This window comes from Cygnus atratus, chromosome 2 (assembly GCF_013377495.2).
Source record: "Cygnus atratus isolate AKBS03 ecotype Queensland, Australia chromosome 2, CAtr_DNAZoo_HiC_assembly, whole genome shotgun sequence".
In the NCBI taxonomy this organism is placed as follows: Eukaryota; Metazoa; Chordata; class Aves; order Anseriformes; family Anatidae; genus Cygnus; species Cygnus atratus.
In genome coordinates this window covers 91716549-91730190 of record NC_066363.1, presented here as the reverse complement: position 1 = coordinate 91730190, position 13642 = coordinate 91716549, and the positions used below count along the sequence as shown (strand labels likewise).

The 13642-nt window shown below is 41.5% G+C and overlaps 1 protein-coding gene across 6 annotated transcripts in view; it reads left to right on the top strand.

The window, feature by feature from the left end:
- MOCOS (molybdenum cofactor sulfurase) overlaps positions 1-13642 on the top strand; it is a 235733-nt gene that overhangs the window by 118445 nt on the left and 103646 nt on the right. The gene's annotated exons all lie outside the window — the stretch shown is intronic.

Genomic DNA, 13642 nt, shown 5'->3' with positions numbered 1-13642 from the left:
TATTGCCATTTATTGGATTCTTAGGAGGGGCAAGAACCTTTTGAGTCATGTAACCAACCTGTTTGCTGACAAAGACGCCCAGACTGTGTAATCCCTTCTGTGTACTGAGCCTGTATGCAACATCAGGGAGAGACCTTTGGCACAGGGGCAGTAGGGCATGTTGTTTTTGTTTTGTTCAGGCTACTCCTGTTGGGAGACTGTTTTATAATCTCATTTTGGACACAAAATTTTTAATTTGCAGTATTAGGCTTTTGCAGTCTGTATTATGCTGTGGTCAGTCTGGTCATTTGCATTTTATCCTCTAGTTTAAATAGCTCTTTTTCCTCCTTGGTTATTACTAACCTGTTTTATTTTTGACATACCAAGAGCAATTCTGCTTAGGTTTGAGCTTCCATACTAAATGAACTGAACACTTTTATAAGATGGGATGTCCTTTTTTCTGAAAATCATACAAAGTATGCCACAGAAAGTCATATCAAAGCTTCAGTAATGGTGCTAGTATTTTTCTATCTGTAAATCCCAGAGTGTTTTCTTGACTGTCATGGCGGCCGATAGCTGATCTGATTAATTATTAGGTCTGTTGTTCCAGATGATGCTCGTCCAGTACATGGCAGAAGTTAATGTCAATGATCCCGAATTGCATAATGGTTTACACATGGTATTCTACTTAATGTACATTATAGAGCATTGGATATTTCATCTTGTTTCTATTTTTAGGTTTTTCAAAAAGGTCTGTTTCTTATTGTGTCCAGTATACAGCCCCCTCTTCTGCATTGACAATCTCCAGATTTCACTTCATGAGCCTGTTTTATGTTCACAATCCTACCTTTTATTCTGGGATCATTACTAAGACTACAAAAAGAGACACTTGTCCCAAACCAAGTCCTTGAAACTAAAGAGGTAACCATTTCCCAGCTTAATAGTTCCCCTTTCAGCACAATTTCTTAGCCTACTGTAGCACTCTTCTAATAATCCGTATTCTGTAATAGCTTCTTATATGGAACTAGAGGTACTGTATTACTGAAATCCAGATAGATTAGTTCTTCTGCATTTCCTTTGCATAGAAAACCAGTGTGCTCTGAAAAGGGCAGCCTATCTGGGCTGTTTTTTCCATGGACACAATCCACGGTGCATTGGAACCTGCTTTATTTACTCATTTAATTGTCGTTTCCTTCAGAACTTGTTTTCAACACATACATAACACTGAGGTCACGCTAGCAGATGCGTCATTGCCTGGATCACTCCTGTTGCCCTTTCTTCAAGAGAAGTATTATTTATTGTTTTTGATTCCAGATTTGACAAATTTGTTCGTCTGCATCTGGTCGGTGTTGCTGGACTTGGGAGTTTTTCATGCCGATCTCTTACTATTCTGGGGCATCATTTTTCTGTCTCCCTCTGTTCATGTACATTAAAACGTCTGAGGTTAGTTTCCACACCAGTTGCAATAACTTCAATTTTCACACTTTCTACACACTTTCAGCCATGAGTCACCCTGTCCTGACCTATGTTTTTCATCAGAGTCCTTGTTAAAAACTGTAGCCAAATATTCATTCAGTTTTCAGGTCCTTTTTCCCCTCCCACCTCTTAGCTCTTTAATAATAATAATTCTCCCTTTCTTTGTATTTATATTATTTATTTTATTATATGTCATACATTATATGTGTAACAAGTTATTTATATTTTCCTTTTATTTAAATATTTTGCTGTTTGGTTTAATTTTCTTTGTCAAGGTCTAATGCTGCTTGGCTCTTGGGAATTCTCACTTTAACCTTGTGCTTTCTGTCTTTCCAAAAGTAGCTTCCTTTGCTGAGCAGTGCTTTTTCTGATTTCATGTCAGCTGTTATAAGAGTGCTAAAATCTCCTTAAGACTTTTTTTTTTTTTTAAGTGCAGGATGTTTCTGAAGACTTTCACTGAATGTTTTCTCTCTTTTTCCAATTTTTGAGATGTAAATTCCATGCATTTTTGAACCTCAACTTCAAGTAACTAGGTCTCCTCTATGTCTAAGTCCCTGATGTCTTCAATCCAGTTTTCCTGACCAAGTAATTTCATGAATGTCTCAATTTGCTTCTTTCAAATTGAAAACCTCATTTAGGATTGTTTAACTATCTATGCCACACTAATTTATAATCCTTCAGACCAGGGTTTCCATCACACGTTGTACAACTACTCACAAAAGCCAATTTTCAGATAATTATTTTATTTGTATCCAGTTTTGTTTTTTGTTGCCTCTGATATTAAAGATTGAACTCAGCAATTTTTGTCATCTTGTGTTTTCTCAATTATGTGTAGGCAGTTAAGACAGTACTTATTTCAATGAGAGAAAAGTATCTGATATTATCCAAAACCTTTTCTCCCATGTAGCTACATAGCCTTTTAGAGGATCTCAGCAGTTAGTCCTGCTTGTTTTGAACATCTCACCAAAGACATTTCAGTTTAGACCAGTTCTATTGTCTTCACCAACTCTCCCCTATTTCTGTGTTTTAAAATTAAATGTCTGTGTTTTAAAAGTAAATGTGCTAAATGTCTTTAGCACATTTTCTGATTATTTTTCTAGCATATACTTAAGTCAAGCATCCTACAGAGGCTCTAATCCCTCCATTTTGTAGTCCATGCACCCTGTGTTAGTTCATAAACATCTCTGCTTTTTCCACTCTCTATCTCTTTTTCTATTTGGATGATTGCTGGGATGATATTAAACACATACTTTTTTTTTATTATTATTAACACACATACTTGTAACCCTCTGCTGTTTCTTTACCTTGCCATCTCCTTATCTACCTGACTTCCTACTGTTTTCTGTCAAAGCCAGTGATAGGAGTCATCTCTTAGTGCTCTCTAATTTGAGCATCAGCAATGCCAGATAAAATGCCATAATCTTCCTGGGTTCTTGAAGGAATTGTTTGTTGAGATGATCCTTTCCTCTGGGCTCTGATGACTGGAAGCCCTCCAAAACTTCTTCCAGTTAACTGACATAATCAGTGCTGGTCTAGGACAGCTGTGAAGGCTAGAGCAGCTACCTTTGTTTATAGCATCAGCACACAATCTTTCTGGCGTCTCCATCACTTCTCCTCCTCTTTGAAAAAGAGAGCCACTTTCGTAGAAGTGGTTCTTGGCTTTCTTCACTAGCTGCAGACCTCTCAAAACAGAGGTCAGAGTAGTTCCTTGGCAAAGTCTCCTGCTGTTTCTACTTCCCTGTCCTCATCTGTTGAATGAGGGGTTGTGTGAAGTCTTAGCAAGCCTTGTCACGATGCTGAAAAGTGAACAAAACAGGAGCAGAGGTCTGCATCTTATAGTAGTTCTGAGATCCCAAAGTAGGCTTTGCAGGTTTTTTCAGTAGGGCATTTGATTGCAGGATGCCCCTGGCTTGGTGTAGCATATCTTGCTACCAATAATTATTTTGTCAAGCGTGAGAGTAGAATAGGAAGAGTTTGTTTCTTCCTTATGAAAGTCTCAATCGGCTGTACCTCCTATGCCTAAAAAAGTTGAATGTACACCTTGGGAATGCCTTATTAGCTGAAGTATCCCCCATATTTGTCTCCTCAATTTTCTCTATTTCTATTAAGATGGAGAAGTCGTAGAACAGGCAGAGCTCGGGGAAGATGAAAAGTCTCTCTTTTTCTCTTTTTCTTTCTTTTTTTTTTTTTTTACTTCCTGACATAGCGCCAAAATATTCATTTTTGTTAAGAAGCCTTGCTCCTTCTGTTCTATTCTATTCCTAAACCTATTCTGTTTTTTATGGCAATAGTATCACGAACGCATTGTGATGATACCACCATTTCAAGTTTTTTAAGTTAGATTTCAGGTTGCCATGAAGGAAGAGCAAATCTGTCCCAAATGGTGAGTTTAAAATGGGGCTGGTTTAACATGGTGAGTTTAATAGTGAAGAACTTGCTTTCAGAAGTCTGGACATTCACAGTTCCCAATGGATTCTGCTTGTTGGGTTTACATTGCCTCTGAAAATTAGGTCCTGAAAGCACTTCTGTTGCTAGAAAAAGAGGCTTTCTGGATGATATGAAAATTCTTTTCACCCCTCAACTGAGGAAATAAAGTGCTCGGATTCACTTTTGTCTGTGGTGGAAATAAGGCTTGTGCATTGCGGTAACCCCTGCTCTGAGGTACAGACCTTTCTGTAGAAATGAGCCCACATGTTGGAAAGCAGTTTTAGGGACTTTTCTCTGTTATCTAAGGATAAGTTACTACTAACATTATCCAAGGTCATTGACTCATCTGTCTCACTGTCACACGTGATTAGATGGCTGTATTGTTATGTGTGGATTCTCCAGAATAAACTTGTGTTCGAGTGGAGCCTTTTTTGTCTGCCTAATTTTTAATTGATTTGTCTTTACGAAGTTATTCTTTATCACCAAATGCACCTTAAGAATGAAAGATTGCATCTCAATCTTCATGAGGAAATAAACAAATCTGTTTATACTGGATATGGAAAAATGATTACAGCTGGTCAGGTTATTGCCTATGAAAAATTTATCTCTAGAATGTTGTTCATCCTTTCTTTCCTTCTAGGGAGAAAATCAAAGAAAGGGCTTTGAATTTTTATTAATGATTCATTACTCATAATTTATCAGTGAACAGTTTATGCAAATACACTTTGCAAATTGCTCACTTTAACTGTTACTTGGGGTTATGTCTGAATATTACCTTCCCATGGGAAGCAAAGGTATGAACATTTGGATTATTGATATTTAATCATGGGAGAATAAATGCATATCAAATGTTAAATACTCAGATACAGAAATCATTTGCAGTATACTTGGTTACACTAAATTGCATCTTAACGGAGTTCTCGTTGACATTAAGTTATGATTTAAGATGAATGAGTAAATCACAAGCCAACTAGCTAATAGTTGAACATAGTATTCTTTGAGGCCAGTGTTTAACCAGTAGATCTCATGCTCCCAAAGACATTTATGTTCAATATACATTAAGGAAATATCCCCTTGTACAGTGTTTTATATACTGTAGGGAAATGTCCCTTTGCACAATGGAATATACAAAAAAAAAAAAAAAGACTATTTTGCTTCTTCTTCCCCCATTAAAGCAAAGAAAACACATTGCCCTGTCCTTTGAAGATGGAGGGGAACCTCTGGCCAGCAATAAATGCAGTACAGGAGTTTTTGTGATTGATGGATCTTTGGGGGGGAGGGGGTAGTAGTTTTATGTTAAAAAAAGTTCTATGAAAGTCTAAAAAAAGTCCATGAAGGGCTTGGTTGGGGAAGTATGTTGTCCCTGAGATATAGCTTATTAGTGGTTGCATGATTTAAATGCCTATGGGTGCAGTATTTGTTCAAATTTCTTTTCAAAAATATTCTGTAAACTATTAATTGTAAAAATAGTATTTGTCAGAGAAATCTAATTTTATTAAAAATTTGCATACTGCTGAAAGTAATTGTGTTGCATAGTTCTCAGAGGTGTTATTTTTACTCAAAGCCAGAGCCCTGAGGAGCTGATAACCTGTAAAATCAGAGTGTGTCTGTCAGACTGATTTGAGTATCAGACTCAAGGATTGCTAATCTTTATGTGCAAAAAGGGAAGATTTTTCTAGATACAGGTAATGAGCAGAGTTGCCATTTAGAAATTGTACATAAGGGAAAGATGCACGGAGATATTTGAGAAATAAAAATGGATTGATTTATTCGTTCTGTTTCCTACTCCACAAATGGTGGTTGTTCAGGCACTGGGTAAGCATTCTCCTTTCGCTGTGTGAGAAACAATCATCACCCATGAACACGCAACGTGCCTCTAACAGAGGTAAAAATGAGTTGGTGAAGTGGTGAGAGTAGGTGTTGTATTAACAAGTCTGTAATTTATTGCTGCCCTCCTTACATTTAAATTCTTGGCTTACTGGAGCACACTCCTGTGTAGACAGTTATGCAAAGTTGGCTTTAATGATAGCATACATGCCCATTACAGCAGGCTATCTCCTAATTTTATGTACTTGCCTCAGTGGGATGCATCACGTAAAACAAAGATACTCGCTCCAAAGGGAGTGTGTACCAGAGGTTAGTGGTCTGAGGATCAGATCCTGTTCCACAGATTTTACTAGAAGGTCAGAAAGGCCACAGCGAGATGCTTTGCCTTGTGGGATGCCATCATAAAACTCAGCTGTTGGTGCTAGCATGACCAAGGTTTCACCCAGTTAAGAAGGTGACTAACTGGCAAATTGCTAATAGTAAAATAGCATCATCTGCAGAGAGACATAGCCAGGGAAAGGGGAGTGCACCCTCTGGAGAGCTACAAGCACCCTGGAAAAGTACCTGAGAAGTTTGTTTCAGTGTGGGCTGATAGCTGTGCTAAAGAGCAGAACAGAGCCATAAAGGTTTAATAGAGCAGTTGTGGTTTTACCCTGCCGGGCAGATGACCTCCATCATAGCTTCTCTCTCACTCTGCCTCCCCAAAGGAAGAGGGGGAGAAAATATGATGGAAAGGGATCAGGTGTTGAGATAAGGACAGGGAGATCATTCAACAATTGTCATCATGGGCAAAACAGACTCAGCATAGGGAGATTAATTTATTACCTATTACTAACAAGCTAGAGCAGTGAGAAACTCAAACTACAAACACCTTCCCCCCATGCACCCTCTTCTACCTCCTCCCCCCAAGCAGCGCAGAGGAATAGGGAATGGGGGCTGCGGTCAGTCCCTGATGCTTCCTCTCCTCTGCTCCTTCACAGTCGCTCTCTGCCCCTGCTCCACGTGGGGTCCCTCCCACGGGATGCCGTCCTTCCCAAACTGAGCCTGTGGGGGCTGCCCACAGGCAGCAGCTTCTGAAGAACTGCTCCCACATGGCTCCGTACCACAGGGTCCATCCCCCAGGAGCAAACTGCTCCAGCACGGGTCCCCCACGGGCGGCAGCTCCCCCCAGACCCCCTGCTCCTGCGTGGGCTCCTCTCCACGGGCTGCAGCTCCGGCCCGGGGCCTGCTCCTGCGGGGGCTCTCCATGGGCCGCAGCCTCCTCCAGGCCACATCCACCTGCTCCACCGGGGGCTCCTCCACGGGGGGGCTGCAGCGTGGAGATCTGCTCCGTGTGGGACCCATGGGCTGCAGGGGGACAGCCTGCTCCACCAGGGGCCTCTCCACAGGCCCCAGGGGAACTGCTGCTGCATGCCTGGAGCGCCTCCTGCCCTGCTCCTGCACTGAACTGCACAGCAGTTGTTTTATTTTTTCCCTTTCTTAACTCTGCTCTCCCAGAGGCCCACCCACCGTCACTCCCTGGCTTGGCAGTGGCCAGCAGCGGGTCCCTTTTAGAGCCAGCTGGAGCTGGCTCTGATCTGACATGGGGCAGCTGCTGGGCTCTGCTCACAGAGGCCACCCCTACAGCCCCCCACTACCAAACCCATGCCACATAAAGCCAATACACCAGTAAAGATATATTTTAAGTTAAAGAAAAGCAAACAAATATAGCTCCTTTGGAAATGTTGGTTTTTGATGTCAGAAGGCAGTGAGACTAATTAAGACCTGTTCCCTTGCTAATATCAGAGATGGCAATTACTAACTTAAAAACCTAATATGACTGAAAAGAGCCTGTTCCTACAGCCATAAACTTGACGCTGTACACCCTTGGTGCTATTGTAATTCCAGCAAATGTCAATTTAGAATAAACAGGTGTATTTCTACAAAGTGTAAAAATGAAATTTACCAAGACAGTTGTTTCATGTGGAGGTGGTATGGAATATCTCTCAGAGGTGAAAAATAGGTTCTGAATGAACTACTTTTAAATGCGTGCCAAGAACCTCTCTGTATTGTTGTACTTTTTAATTAGATGAAAATAAATGAATTGAAAAGATGAAAGGAACTTGTGTAACATCTCACTTCAAAGGACAGCTCCACTCTTGAGGAGTGTTTAAAAAAAAAAAAAAGAAGAAAGGAAAGAAAAGAAAATCAGCTTATTCAAGAAATATGCTTTTTCTGTGGATTTGGCTTCACTTTTACCTGCCTTAGACACTAAGGGATGACTCTTGCTCATTTGACCTAATGGAGTCATTACCCCGGTGTAAGGGAGAGTGCAGTCTGGCTGACAGTGACATTCCCTCTGCGCTCGTTCATTGTGCTTTGTATTGACTCAGCAGTGCTCTCGAATGAGCTGGATTATTTTTGACCTTGTGGAAGAATTTTTATTAAAGTTTCAAAGCTGTGGGCTATGTTTTGGACAGAGAAGTTGTACATGTGCAGTAGCTCTGTGTCTGGGTTTATTCTGGGTAAATGAATTGCGGAAAGAAACAGCTGAATGGCTCATCTGCCTGCTAGGCAAGTCAGCCTTCCCAGAATACAGAGGCAGTCGCTCCCACCCAAAACGCCTAAAAACTGTGCTTTGTCCATGTACTCAATAACTAGTGTTATGCAACATATTTCACAACCTTAGCATTGGCTGACTGGTCTCAAGGGCCCTTTCGGACTCCTTACTTAAGTCAGTGCTGTCCAACTCCAGGTCTTTCATCCATTTTTACTCCTCTCTAAGCAGGAATTGTTTGTTTAGGCCTTAAGCACTTTATTTCCAATCACATCTGTCCAGGGCATGATTCTTGTCATCATAGTTCCACGTAAAGGTGACCTGGCTAAGACAATGAGTTCAAACTGCCCAGGAAGTCACAGTTTTATTCCCTAATTCAATTGCCCTGAAGAGCGGGTTAGCAGCTCTAGAAAATAGCATTTGTATGCAGAAGCCTAGCAGAGAAGTGTCACAACAGCTAACTGACAGTATTCAAAGAAAAACTAGCTCTCTCCATCCCTAGGAAGATCGTAACAGTGCAACCTCTCTCTGTAAGCAAGAGTTTTCTGTCGTGACTCAAAGGAAGAATCAGTGCTTCTAATATCAGAGGTCTTGTGTGTGACTTGCTAAAAAAAAAAAAAAAAAAAAGAGCAACTCATCAACTTCATAACTCCTTGATAGATTTAGGCAGACTGCTCTGTGTTTTTGTTATGCCACGAGCTGTTTAATGAGTTTGCCAGATAGCAGGTTGATGTGAAATGTTATCAGGTTTTCACAAACACAATTAGCTAAGCAATTGAGCTCATCCCAGCTGTGATTAAGTGGGATTAATTGTAATAAGAACCAGCTAAGAGACAGGTAAGCTTGCTTTTTCTTGGGTTGGTTCTCTGCACTATTATGCTTGTAAGTATCCTTTATACATCATCAGCTGCAAAGACTTTATTACTTTAGGAAATGGTTGTTGGACTTCCATTCAAATGAGCTTCATCCTAAACAGATTATTATAACATTGGAGTTGCCACTGAGTGGGAAAACAATTTATTTGAAGCATCAATTGCATCAAACAGAAAAGTAGCCATTGAAGTCAGTGTTTTGCAGTGGAAAGGAGTATGTTTACTCTCAGTCCTAAATACAGTTAAATATTCTGGGAGAGAGCTCTCCATGTTCCAAGAGGGGAATAGCTGCCCTTTATGTCATCATGGTTTGCTTTGGTACTAAGTAAAACTGCTGTATTACTTAAGGTTTCATTTGATGAATACCAGAATTTGTAGATGATTCATGGGAATTTCTTAGGGGATAAAGCAAAATTATCAATTCTATAACTGGAAATAGGGGGGAATTGACAGCTTTACATGAAATTGCACGTAGGGTGCTCAGTAAATCTGGAGAATATGGAGAGTGAAATGCAATGGCAGTAGTGCAAATATGCACATTGTAGGAATAACAGAATATTAGTGCTTTCTTTATCAGAAGTGGAAAGCTGTTAATGTAGAAATAAAGTAGGCCATATGAACATACAAATACAAGAGAGGAATGTTGCAAAGTAGTCCATATTTGAATTGTAAAAAGAGACTTGCCTGTATCTTTATTTGGGCAAATATTTTTATCTTTATTTTTAATTATTTTATGGCTTCTGGTTCTTGTAATGTTGCTGTCAGTGGTCAATTTTTTTTTGCAATTCAGAAAGAATAAGTAACGCAGGCCTGACAAAACAATGCAGAATGCATATACTGCTACAGTGATTGTACTGTTCTGGTGTGTAATGTTTGACCAGAAAAATCACAATTGTGTTTGCTTTATTTTTTTTTCTGGACAGAAGCGGGTTCCTAAGCTCTGGAATACCTCAGTGAAAATCTTTAAGATTTTAAAACAGTATCATGGTTCATGTATTCTCTATTGCTTCATGATGGATGTACTGCAGTTGTCTCCTTACTTAATAACCATACCTAATAAAGAGAAATCCAGTTTTCTCATCTCTTATTAATATATAGAGGCCCTTGAAGATTTCTGCTGCCACCTTCGTAGCCCTTTCAAATACTTTTTTTATTTCTATTGGGGGTTATGAACTCTGCTTGATGGGCTTGGTGCCAGTGTCTCTGCTCTGGTCTTCAAATCCCAGTGGTTTATTTGCTTTCCTAGGCATTGCCAATATCTGAGCAGGGCAGGTCAGCTCCTCCTTAAGGATCCTTTCTGTAATCTCTCCTTGGCAACTGTGCAGGACCACTGTGACATTTCCTGCAGCCTATGCAAATTTTTAGCATTTTTCCCTATTCAGTTTCAAAACTATTGGTAGCCGCTGCCTTCTCTCTTCTCCCTCCTCCTCCCACCATTTTTTCTGTATTTGTGGAAATACTGCTTCCCTCAGACACTGATCCACAGATCTGTGTTGCCATTTCACATAATATGAAAGTACTCCTGGTATTAGATCTCCTTGAAATGGCAACTGGCCATTTTAAATTTCATCACTGAAAACCATTGCTCCCGAGGTTCAGGAGCAAAAGACTTTGCTATAAATTATTACTAGACAAGATTCAAAAATTCCTAAGGATTCTTTGACCTATGTTGTGTTGGAATATGTGGACGTGAATGATCTCTTTTGGACTATTCTTCCCTATAGCAGTCCACCACTTCTCTCTTACAATTTTACTTGTAATTATTTAGTGCTTCTATCTGAATTTAGTCCCAACTAAACATATTGCTATATAGAACCACAGAATGATTTAGGTTGGAAAAGACCTTCAAGATCAGAGTCCAACCACCAACATGACCTATACAATACTCATGCATTACACTTATATGGAACTTTAGCAACTATTTTTGGGAGCTTTATATGTTCTTCAGCTGACTCTCCTGTCAGCGTTACTTGCGTTGTTTCAATTAGTCAATAACTATAGACAAATGAAATAGAAGATGAGTAAGAAAAATCACTGTAGAAGTGAGAGCTATTACGCTATTCTGTTGAGATCTATTTTATTTTTAAAAAGTATTTGAAGTCAGATGTTTCTAACCCTTGAGTCTTTTTACAGTAAATGTTTAATTACAGCACCAAAAGCTTTCTACATGCATTAAGAAAAAATTATACATCTAGAAAAAAATACCCAATTTTTCTTGTATACTGTGCGTGCATGTAAAACATTTTTGCCCAAGAATGCCTCTGTTGTGCTCCACATTGTCCAGAATTTTTTCAATGTGGACATCACCAGCCCCTTCTGAGGCAGGTTCAAGGAACACCAAATCCCTGGAAATGTCTCATCCTCATGGTCAGAGTCTAATTTTAAACTTGAACCATGAGATTTGGGGTTGTTGCTGGTGGGTTAATTTCCAGCATTAGCCGTTAAAGCTTTGGAAGTAGCTACCTACTTCTTAGAGACTCGCTGTGATCTGTTTCAGCCTTACACAATAGTTAATTCTGTATAGTTTTGCCTTTGTTGTAAAGCAAGATGAATGGTCACTTCTTAAAATTGCTTGTGGACTGTGGTGCACATGGAGTCTAAAAAATACATATACAGAGTCTAAAGAAAATATACTTTGATGCCTAATATAATGTCCCTTCCCTTCTGCCCCCTTGAAATTCTCTTGGGCGCTATTTCTTAAATACATCCCCATCTCAAAGCTGTATCTTCCCCTGATCTGCGGGAATGGCTGCAGTTGTTCATCAAATCCAGCATTTTTGTCTCCATTTGGTGTTTACCCTGTTAGTAGTAGATGCACATTTTTCCCTATCCTTCTGTAGCACTCTTGTTATAGGTCAGTTATTTTTAATTTCCAGTAGGAGAGTTTGGAGGGAGATTTATTAGTGATCATCCTCTTTGCTCCAGGGAAGAAGGTCTCTTCTTGCCTTCTAACTTAACTGTACTAGATGTAATCGCTTGGAGTGGAGCAAACACAAAGTCTCCACGTTTCCTCGCCTATTCCTGACAACTTCCAACATTGGAAGGAGATAACTGAAGACCTTATGACAAATAAGGCTGCAATTTGCTAGGTCCTGCATTTTTGCCACCTAGCCTTACCCATAAAAGTAGCCTAGAAGAAAGCTGGAGAGGGACTCTACCAGGGAGTGTAGCCATGGAACCAGGAATAATGGCTTTGAACAAATGGAGGGGAGATTTAGATTAGATGTGACGTGACGAAGAAATTTTTCACTCAGAGCACAAAGCACACATGGGAATTAGAGCTGAAGATGCACCTTGCTTCTGTTTTTTTCCGTAAAGAATAGAATGAAATTACCTTAAAAAACAGTGTTAAAAATAAACCCAGGGCACAGGATGGGAGATACAGGGCAGTCCCTGTGGCCAAGGGGCATCCTTTCTCTCTGGCAAGCCAAATGGCTTTGGGGGAGCCAGCCCCAGAAAAGGGGCCCTCAGCCCCCCCCAACCCTCCTCCTTGTCCACATGAGGGCATCTTCCAGGCAGCTCCCAACACAGCCGCCTTCGGGCACGCATGGGCCACTCCATCACAGAGGCTTGCTGAGGTCACAGTGGCCATCACTGCCTCGGGCCCTATAAAACAGGCCCCCTGCAGCTGGCCCACCATTCGCTGAGCATCTAGGCCCTCTGACTGCCAGCTTGTGCGGCAGGAAGGAGACGAGAAGAGCAAGGCGAGTGGCAGGCCTCCTTGGTGTGCGAGGACAGCAATGCAGTCCGGTGAAGCACCAAGAAAGAGTGCACCTGACCAGAAGGAGAGGTGTCGTGGGTGGAGGGATGGTGCTGGTGGCACAAGAGACACCAGTGCCCAAGGGACCTCTGGCGCCCAGCCCACAGACAGATACAGGCGGTATCATTGGCACGGCAACGACACAGGGAACAGGCCGGCCCCTGAAACATCAAGCGACAGGGGGCCTGGGCCTTGCCATAGGAGCAACGGTGATGTGAGGCGAAGGCAGGAACATCAGGCAGACAGCCACAGGGAGCAGAGGCGTGCCCATAGTTCAGGACACAGTGTGGGACCCAGCCATGACCATAAACCAGATGGCAGAATCGGACCCATGCATGAAAATCAAGCCGACAGTGGCATGGGACCTAGGCACGGAACTGGATGGCCCCCTGGTTCGGCACCCTGGCCTGAGAACATTCCGAATGGAAGGCATCCCCTGTGGGCAGTCCTGGGCAAGGACTGGCTTAGCCTTCTCCCCAACACTGTGGAGCCCATGGAGCTGGATCCACCAGATGTGGAAGAACAGATTCAAGTGGATCCACCTCGGCCAGAGAAGACCTAGGACTACTGTGGCATGTCTTTGTGCTCTGCCATCCGAGAGCACCAACAGCATCACAGGAGTGCCTGGCGAGCCCCCTGCTCATTGCTCAGGCTCCATCGCAAGCATTAGCTTGGAGCCACCAAACACCACGGACATCCTGCAGGCTTGCCTGTAAGGTGTCCCGGCAATAAACAGCTCTTGCCAATTCTCAGGGGTTGTGTGAG